At 45.0% G+C, this 10074-nt stretch overlaps 1 protein-coding gene across 13 annotated transcripts in view; it reads left to right on the top strand.

Annotated features, from left to right (window-relative positions):
• The window catches only part of FAM13B (family with sequence similarity 13 member B), a 67881-nt gene that overhangs the window by 6583 nt on the left and 51224 nt on the right, over positions 1-10074 (top strand). For all 13 annotated transcript variants that reach the window (XM_059698475.1, XM_059698474.1, XM_059698472.1 and 10 more), the window contains exon 2: positions 9419-9585. The gene's annotated coding sequence lies outside the window, so the exon portion shown is untranslated. The remainder of the gene's footprint in view (positions 1-9418; positions 9586-10074) is intronic.

Below are 10074 nucleotides of genomic sequence, written 5' to 3'. Positions count from 1 at the left end.
CGGTTGGGTGGGGACTTGGAGTGTCCGGTACTTGCGTGAGGCTCACGTCTCTGCCCCCAGCACTGGGCCCAGGGACGTGAGGCTTGCATCCCTGCCCCCGGTGCTGGGCCCAGGGACATGAGGCTTGCGGAGGCCTACCTCTTTGGGGCGATGGATCGCAGGGCTCCCACACTGTGACAAGGCACAGGCCAGGGTGGGGGACACCCTTCCCCCTCCCCCACCCCGCCCCGAGTGCATGAATTTTGTGCACCGGGCCACTAGTTGAAGTATAATTTAAATACAATAGCATTCACCAATTTAAAATGTTCGGTTCAATAAGCATTATATATTTTGACAAGTATATTAAGCATTGTAACCACCACGATCGCAATCGTGACATAGAACATTTCCATCAGCTCTGCTTTTTAGGTCTCAATGCTTTTTAGTTTTCTCATTAGTGAAATGGATATTACGGGAGTATCTATTTCCATAGGATTATTGTAAGGATTAAATGAGTTGATATATATTTAAAGCCCTTAAAATAGTTCCTGGCATATTGTAAGAGCTTAATGCTATCTGCTCTTATATTTAGTATTGATGCTGGTGTTCTACCCTTTTTAAAAAAACCCTCACTAGTTTTATTAGGTATTTAAAACTTAGATTCTATGCTAATAAGAATGGTGTGTTGCTGTCATACATATGCCTATATATAAATGGATCTGAATGGAGTGCAAAACTACCTTGAGCCTTAGCAGAATTCAGTTTGGAATATGAAGGTAGGCTTTTCTGAATGTACCCATCAGCCATCTTTATCAATAAGTGGTATTTAATTACATAACTTTTATCACTCTTGCCTCATGGTAAAGTATATAATGTAAAATTCAAGATTTTTTATTCATTGTCAATGCCATCATGCCAGGCAACTGTCACTTGTATTTAAAATGACTTTGCTGTTTTGATTTATAATAAAATCATCATTTTGGAAGCCTTTGGCTATTTTATATCTTAAATTTTTTTAAAAATTGGCCTAGCCAGCCTGGCCCAGTGGTTGAGTGTCAACCTATGAACCAGGAGGTCATGGTTCAATCCCTAGTCAGGCACATGCCCAGGTTGTGGGCTCGATCCCCAATAGGGGGCGTGCAGGAGGCAGCCAGTCAATGATTCTTTCTTATCATTGATGTTTCTTTCTTTTCTTTTTTTAATATATTTTATTGATTTTTTACAGAGAGGAAGGGAGAGAGATAGAGGGTTAGAAACATCGATGAGAGAGAAACATCGATCAGCCGCCTCCTGCACATCTCCCACTGGGGATGTGCCCGCAACCCAGGTACATGCCCTTGACCGGAATCGAACCTGGGACCTTTCAGTCCGCAGGCTGACGCTCTATCCGCTGAACCAAACCGGTTTTGGCTCTTTTTTATTTTTTAAATATATTTTTATTGATTTTATTTTATTTTATTTTTTAATTAAATCTTTATTGTTCAGATTACATTTGTTCCTCTTTTTTTCCCCCGTAACTCCCCTCCTCCCAGTTCCCGCCCCACCCTCCGCCCTCACTCCCTACCCACTGTCCTCATCCATAGGTGCACGATTTTTGTGCAGTCTCTTCCCGCATCTCCCACACCCCTTTACCCCCCAAGAATAGTCAGTCCATTCCCTTTTTTTTTTTTTAAATTTTTATTGTTCAGGTTATTACATTTGTTCCTCTTCCCCCCCCCCCCCCCCCATAACTCCCCTCCTCCCAGTTCCCGCCCCACCCTCCGCCCTCACTCCCCACCCACTGTCCTCATCCATAGGTGCACGATTTTTGTCCAGTCTCTTCCCGAATCTCCCACACCCCTTTCCCCCCCCAAGGATAGTCAGTCCATTCCCTTTCTATGTCCCTGATTCTATTATAATCACCAGTTCATTCTGTTCATCAGATTATTTATTCACTTGATTCTTAGATTCACTTGTTGATAGATGCATATTTGTTGTTCATAATTTGTATCTTTACCTTTTTCTTCCTCTTCCTCTTCTTAAAGGATACCTTTCAGCATTTCATATAATCCTGGTTTGGTGGTGATGAACTCCTTTAGCTTTTCCTTATCTGTGAAGCTCTTTATCTGACCTTCAATTCTGAATGATAGCTTTGCTGGATAAAGTAATCTTGGTTGTAGGTTCTTGGTATTCATCACTTTGAATATTTCTTGCCACTCCCTTCTGGCCTGCAAAGTTTCTGTTGAGAAATCAGCTGACAGTCGTATGGGTATTCCCTTGTAGGTAACTGAGTTTCTTTCTCTTGCTGTTTTTAAGATTCTCTCTTTATCTTTTGCTCTTGGCATTTTAATTATGATGTGTCTTGGTGTGGTCCTCTTTGGATTCCTTTTGTTTGGGGTTCTCCGCGCTTCTTGGACCTGTAAGTCCATTTCTTTCAGCAAGTGGGGGAAGTTTTCTGTCATTATTTCTTCAAATAGGTTTTCAATATCTTGCTCTCTCTCATCTTCTGGCACCCCTATAATTCTGATGTTGGTACGCTTGAAGCTGTCCCAGAGGCTCCTTACACTATCCTCGCATTTTTGGATTCTTTTTTCATTTTGCTTTTCCTGTTGGGTGTTTTTTGCTTCCTCGCATTTCAAATCATTGACTTGATTCTTGCGCTCCTCTGGTCTGCTGTCGGGAGTCTGTATAATATTCGTTATTTCAGTCCGTGTATGCTTAATTTCTAGTTGGTTCCCCAACATAACATCGAGGGTCGCATTAGTTTTCTTGTAGATCTCATTAAGTTTATCGGCGGCTTCTAAACAGTTCTTGAGAGACCTTAAAAGTGTGGTTCTGAACTCTATATCTTCCATTGACAATTTTGTCCTGTTTCTTTGTCTCCGCATTTTGTTATGCTTCCTTGGTGCACTCCCTAGTGGTCTTTGTTCGCAGTCTTATAGTTAAACCTTGATTGTTGTAGCTAATACCAGGGAGGGTTTGACCTCCAGGCCAAGTGGCTATGAGAATCAGCTGTGTCAGCAGTGAGAGAACTTCTGTCCTCTAGGGAGCTGCTAATCTAGCCTTTGCCTGAGGCTATCCGGCAAATGCCTCTGTGCAGGGCTTGGGTAGGGCGGGTCGAACAGGATCAACAGGGTGGTCCGGAGCGAGCAGTTATGGCTGCTCTCAGTTCCGTCCCTAGGGGCTCTGCCTCACAGAGTCCCAGCAACCGCTGCAAACCTCAGAGAGAAAGCTGCCTTCAAGTTCCGACCGAAGCCAGACAGTCCCGCTTCTCCCGTTTGAGTCTGGGTCCCTAGAGACTCGCCCGGATCTGGAGCTCAGAGTCTGAAACTCCCTCCCGATTGAAAATAAGATCCGCGCCCTCCGCCTCCAGCCCGCTCCGGGTGCACTCCGCACCTTAGTATTTCACTTCAGCACTGCGCCTCCTCTGAGTCTGGGTATGATATTCTCTTTCCTCCTAGTTGTAGAATTTCCCCTCAGCCAGCCTTCCTGTGGTTCTGGATGATGTCTGTTCCGTCTTTTAGTTGTTTTTTGATTGGTTGTTCGAGGCAGCAATCTCCGGCGTTAACCTATGCCGCCATCTTGGTTTCTCCCCCCTATTTTTATTGATTTTATACAGAGAGGAAGGGAGAGGGATAGAGAGTTAGAAACATTGATGAGAGAGAAAGATCGATCAGCTGCCTCCTGCACACTCCCTACTGGGTATGTGCCCGCAACCAAGGTACATGCCCTTGACCGGAATCAAACCTGGGACCCTTGAGTCTGCAGGCCGATGCTCTATCCACTGAGCCAAACCAGTTAGGGCTCATTGATGTTTCTATCTCTTCCTCTCCCTTCCTCTCTGAAATCAATAAAAACGTATTAAAAAAATTTTTTTTAATTTATTAGGGAGAGAGAGACAATTTGTTATTCCACCTGTTTATGCATTTGTTGTTTGCTGATTGTATGTCCCCTGATTGGGTATGGAACCACAATCTTGGTGTATCAGGACCACTCTATTCCTTGAAAGTCTACACATTGTATCCTCTGTGTTAAGCCTTTTATTTAACTGCCTTTTTCATTTTATTGATCCTATCTGTTAAGATATTTCATCAGATTTCTTTGGGACATTTTTTGTGGTACCTGCTATTTTTTATCTTATTTTATTTTTTTATTCTTTGAGAATCGGAAATTGTAGTTTAGATGTTCCATTACTTTTCTAGGACTACAATGACAAATGACTACAAATGTGATGACTCTAAAATAGAAATATTTCTCTCACAGATCAAGAGGCCAGAAGTCTAAAGTTAAGGCGTGGGCAGGGCCATACTCCTTTTGAAGCTCTGGTGCAGACTTCCTTGCCTCTTTCAGCTTCTGGTAGCTCTTGATGTTGTTTCTTGTCTTGTGATATATAACTTACTTTTCTCCATCTTCATGTGGCCTTCTTACCCACTGTGTGTGTCTTGTCATCTTATAAGGACACCAGTCATTGGATTTAGGATTCACCCTACCACTAGGATGATTTCATTTTTGAGATAATTAATTACATAAAGATCGAATTTCCAAATAGTCACATTTGAGGTTCTAGGTAGACATGAGATTTTTGGGGACACTATTCAACTCACTACAGATGTAGAAGGAGTATTTACATGATTTTAAGTTCTGTAAAAGGAAGTGGAGCAGGACTAAGTAATGTCAAAAGCTATTTTGCAGTCTGCAGAAATATTTTGGGCAACTGCAGTCTGAATGCCCTCAATAGTGTGCTCTACATAATGGTCTCAAGTGAATAATCATTGACTAGTAGGGCTTGCCACTAATGTCACGCATTAAATAACCTTTCAGCAAGCTCTGAATAAATGACCTCCTAAAATGTATGTAAGATTTTGTGGCCAGTTTGAGTGATAAAATGTGGGATTCTATGGTACTTTAAATTGTATAGTGATTAAGAACAAGGACTTTAAGAGCCAGAATTTGAACCCAGTTCAAACTGTCTGGGTTCAAATTCTGCCTCTGACCCTTAACAGTTGGGATTACTGTGGGTAAATTGATAAATCTCTATGCAATGTCTCATTAAAATAAAGGTTAAAAGAATAATACCCAATTAATACATGTAAAGTGCATGAACTGTCTAGCACACAGGAACTGCTCATTTAATATTAGCTGCTGCTGTTTTCATCTTCATTGTCAATGCTCTTTAGGAAAAAAACTCAATAGCTGGAAAATTTATGCCTTTGTTTTTCTAGTAGTAAGGATCTCTGTACTGATGAATTCATAGATTCCTGCCCAGTGTAACCTTAGGAAAAAGATGCTTTTCAGATTGTTCAGTTAGAGGCTGGGAGTAGTAGAGAACACAGGATGAGATAACTGGTTCCTGATTTCACTAAGGACACTAAATGAGTAGCTATTTTAGCGATTATATATAATTTGCTTCTGACAGACTCCAGTGAGTCTTCATTTATTGTACATCAAGCAAATCCCCCTTTTCTTTATGTCATGATGGTATCAACCTGAATTGTAAGTTCATTAAACGTCTTGTCCCTGAAGTTAACTTCTTTAAAGGATCTTAAATATAATTGACCCTCTGTATCTGTGGGGCCCTCATTCAGGCATTCAACCCAGATGTGGATGGAAAATATTTAGGAGAAAAAAAGCTTTTTTGTTGCTGCCATGCTATATAGTTAGGCCTGTCATGGTTGGTACTGAATATGTACAGGCTTTTTCCCTTGTCATTATTCCTTAAACAGTCCTATATAATAAAAAGCCAGTGACCATAAGCATAACGACCAGAATGACCGCGTGACCAGTTGCCATGAGGTGCATTGACCACCTCTGCCCCCACCCCCGGGCCCACAGGCTCTGATCACAGCATGGCAAACGGGGAACCATGGTGAACAGGTGAGTGGTGGCGGGGTGGGACTGGTGAGCGGGTGGAATGGCCGACCTCTTGGTCCCTCCTCCCCTGGCCCACAGGCTCCAGGGAACCAGAGCCATGCTGCGATTGGGGAACCATGGTGAACCGGGGGATGGTGGCGGGGTGGGACTGGGGACTAGCGAGTGGGCAGAAGATGTCCCTGATCGCAGGCTAGGCCTAGGGACCCTACCCGTGCACGATTTTGTGTACTGGGCCTCTAGTATAGCATGATAACTATATACATAGCATTTACATTGTACTAGGTATTATAAGTAATCTAGAGATGATTTAAAGTATAGGGACGATGTGTATAGTTTATATGCAAATACTGTATTATTATCCTACTAGAGGCCTGGTGCACAAAAATTTGTGCACTGGGGAGGGGGGGGGAGGCATGGGGGGTCCCTCAGCCCGACCTGTGCCCTCTTGCAGTCTGGGACCCTTCAGGGGATGACCACCTGCTGGCTTAGGCCTGCTCCCCGGGGGTCTGGGCCTAAGATGGCAATCAGACATCCCTCTGGCAGCCCAGCAGCCCTCGGCGGATGTCCACTTGCCAGCGGGGAGCAGGCCTAAGCTGCAGTCGGACATCCTTAGTGCTGCTGAGGAGGCAGGAGAGGCTCCCACCACCACCGCTGTACTGGCAGCCATCAGCCTGGCTTGTGGCTGAGCAGAGCTCCTCCCATGTGAGAGCGCCCTGACCACCAGAGGGCAGCTCCTGCATTGAGAGTCTGCCCCCTGGTGGTCAGTGTGTGTCATAGTGACCAGTCGTTCCCAGTCTTTCTGCTGTTAGGGTCAGTTTGCATATTACCCTTTTACTATATAGGATAGAGGCCTGGTGCACGGGTGGGGGCCGGCTGGTTTGCCCTGAAGGGTGTCCCGGATCAGGGTGGAGGTCCCGCTTGGGTGCCTGGCCAGCCTGGATGAGGGGATGGATGATGGCTGTTTGCAGCTGGTCACACCCCCTTCAGGGTTGGTGTCCCCACTGGGGTGCCTGGCCAGCCTGGATGAGGGGATGATGACTGTTTTCAGGCTGGTCACACCCCCTTCAGGGTGGGGGTCCCCACTGGGGTGCCTGGCCAGTCTGGGTGAGGGGCTGAGGGTTGTTTTCAGGCTGGCGGGTGACTGAAGCTCCCAACCTCTCCTTTTTTCCTTTTATTTTTTTTTTTTTATTCTGGGATTTATTTACTTTCTATGGCTGTCACTGGAGCTGAGAGCCGGCTTTAGCTCTGAGGCTCGGCTCCAGCTCTGAGACCTCGGCTGCTGAAAGCAGGTATCTGGGTTTGTTTGGCTTCTATAATTGTAACACTTACGGTCCTGCTCACTCTAGCTCTGACAGCAGGTTTCTGGGGTTTGTTTAGCTTCTATAATTGCAACGTAGTTGCTTAGAGTGCAAGCTCAGAGGCCAGCAGCAGCCGGCGGGGAACCTTGGCTTCTTCTATCACTGGAGCAAGCAAGCCTCCTGTTCGCTTCAGCTGCCTGGCTGCCGGCCGCCATGTTGGTTGGCAGTTAATTTGCATATCACCCTGATTAGCCAGTGGGAAGGGTAGCGAAGTTACGGTTAATTACCATGTTTCTGTATTATTAGATAGGATATAATAAAAGCCTAATATGAAATTGTTTGACCGGGAGTTCAACCACTCGCTATGACATGTGCTGACCACCAAGTGGCGGCACGGAACATGGTGGGCATCGGCGACGTGGCACTGGCAGCAGGCAGCAGTGGAGGCACTGCCGGCCCTGATGGGCCCTGACGAGAAAGGGACCGCAGCAGGATCGTGGAGCAGGTGTGCGGGCAGCGCCAGGCCAAGGCGGGTGCGAGTGGGGGCCCTCTCGCCCCGCTGATTACCCCGCAGACAGTGACCAATGGCGGGGGTAGGGGGTGGGGCCGCCTCCTGGCTCCCAGGTGCTGAAGGAGCCAGGCAGGGGGCCCAGCCCTGACCGATTGCCCTGCAGACGGTGACCAGTGGCTGGCAGGCCCTGATTGCTGATCAGGGCTGGCCCCAGGCTGGGATGGGGAACTGGGGTTGGGTGTGGCGACCAACCTCGTGTGGCACCTGGGCAGGGGGCTGCGACCTGTCACCGGCAACCTGGGGGGGGGGGTCACGGGGACGGAGGTGCAATGAGAATGTGGGGTGTCAGCCGAACTTGCTCTCACTCCCCCTGCTACCCTCCCCAGGAACACCAGGGCTCATACTCCCCAGGAAGCCCCGTGCTTAGGTGCCAGGCACCACGAGGAGCCCGCCCCGCACCTGCATTGCCTCTTCTGGGTGAGCCAGGCCACAGCCACTGGGACTGCAGGGGCTGGTTGGGCTCCCCGTGGGTTCATGCAGGAGCCAGTATGTGAGGCCTGCAGCTTCCATGCGGTGCCACTGGAAGGCCCAGAGGCCCACGCTGTGCCCTGGCCCATGGCATTCGGTTGCACCCACCACATCTCTGTGTGGGGACTCGAGTGCTGTGACTTAGGCAGAGGGGGGCGTGTGGGGCCCCGGCAGCCCAAGTGTTGCCCAGGGCCCAGAGCTGGGACCTGCCCTTCCATGCCAGACACCTGCGCTTTGATCACCAGCCAGGCCTAGGGACTGCACCTGTGCAGGAATTTTGTGCACCGGGCCTCTAGTTTTATATAGAGACTTGAGCATCATATTCAGATTTCATATCCGAGGAGGAGTAACAAATCCCCTGTAGATATTGAACCCTGAACTTTTCTTAAGCAGAATGCTTCAGTGTAGTTTACTGAGCTTATTAAAAGATTTTTAAAATAGATTATGAGAATTCACATGTGATTAAACATTGCCAAACAGGTTTTTCCCTTCTTCCCCTCTCTCTCCAGCCTGTTTGCTAGTATTTAATATTATTCAAAGTAGAGAATACAAACTAATTCTCTATGTATTACATGCATGCATTATCTCAGTTAAACTTTAACAAGTGTGTAGGTATTATTTTATATAAGGAAACCTAGGCTTAGAGACATGGAAGTTGTTCAGGGTCACATCTACAGAATGGTGGAGTTGATATTTGATTGCATGCCCTTCTGGTTCTGTTAACTGATCTTTTCCAACATGTACTATTACCTCTCCAAATCAGAAAGCTCAGAAAACTAGTTCTTGCTAACAAAATGTTTGTTGTATACAAAGAAAAGAATAAAGTATGTAAGTGAAGTTTCAAGCTTAAAATTATCTTTCATTCTTTGATCTGAAAATGTTTTCATGCTTTGTTCTGAGTATATATGGATGGAATGGAACTGGGTGGGGTGTCTATGCAAATGTGGGTCCATTGAGGAAAATGAATTATTTGAATAGCATAACCTTTGAAAATGTGTACTGCCAAAGATTCTCCTGTGCAGTTCCGTTATTTATTTTTGGCAGAAAGATTCTTACCCTAGTTAGCCGTCATACTTTAAAACTTTGTGCAAGATTTTGCCCCTAAATAGGTCACAGATAGATTTTTTTTTTAGGCAGAAGAATGCCTTTCAGTATAGGAATCTTCCTAAATGAACCTCACTGCTTATTCTAGTCCCTTCTCACAGTTAAAGATGTTATAGGAAATTAAAAGAATTTTTTTTTCTTCTTCTAGATTAATTGCTGAAGTACTGATCGAATTCTGCGTTTCTTCAATGAGGAACTACAGGCTGATCTTCTGCCATAATCTCAAACAGCCATAAATGACAAAAGAATGCTTGCTCAGTGAGGGTAGCTGGTGCAGAATTCGTTTTTTAAACTTAGGTGTTTAAGTACTCAAAGGTAAGTTTTTCAAAATGGTAATTATCCACAGAGATTTTGGAGTTTACCTATTATTACTGCTATTTGATTATTAATTTGAGGTTTTGTAGTCATTAGCTGGTACCAGATGTATTGAAGAATGGATCTTATGTGTCTAAAACAATTTAAATTTATGGCATTTTGCTGTCCCTAAGTTAATGTCTAGTGTTCTTTTATGTTGGATGGATTCATTTCCTAGTCATGTTATGACACTTTCTTGTTCCAGTGGGTACATCTATTCTGTAGGGTGTCCCAAAAAATGTATGTACACACTTTAAATAATTATAAAGGCAGTGTCTATTAAATGACATTTTATTTTCAAAATTGAGCTATCAGCTGTTAAAGTGTGTATACATTTTTTGGGGAATACATTGTATATATGGACTTTATTTATTTATTTATTTTTACAATATATTTTATTGATTTTTTTACAGAGAGGAAGTCAGAGGTATAGAGAGTTAGAAACATTGA

Source organism: Myotis daubentonii, chromosome 5 (genome assembly GCF_963259705.1).
Source record: "Myotis daubentonii chromosome 5, mMyoDau2.1, whole genome shotgun sequence".
NCBI lineage: Eukaryota > Metazoa > Chordata > Mammalia > Chiroptera > Vespertilionidae > Myotis > Myotis daubentonii.
The sequence above is the reverse complement of the archived record's forward strand: the minus strand, read 5'-3'. Positions and strand labels throughout refer to the sequence as shown.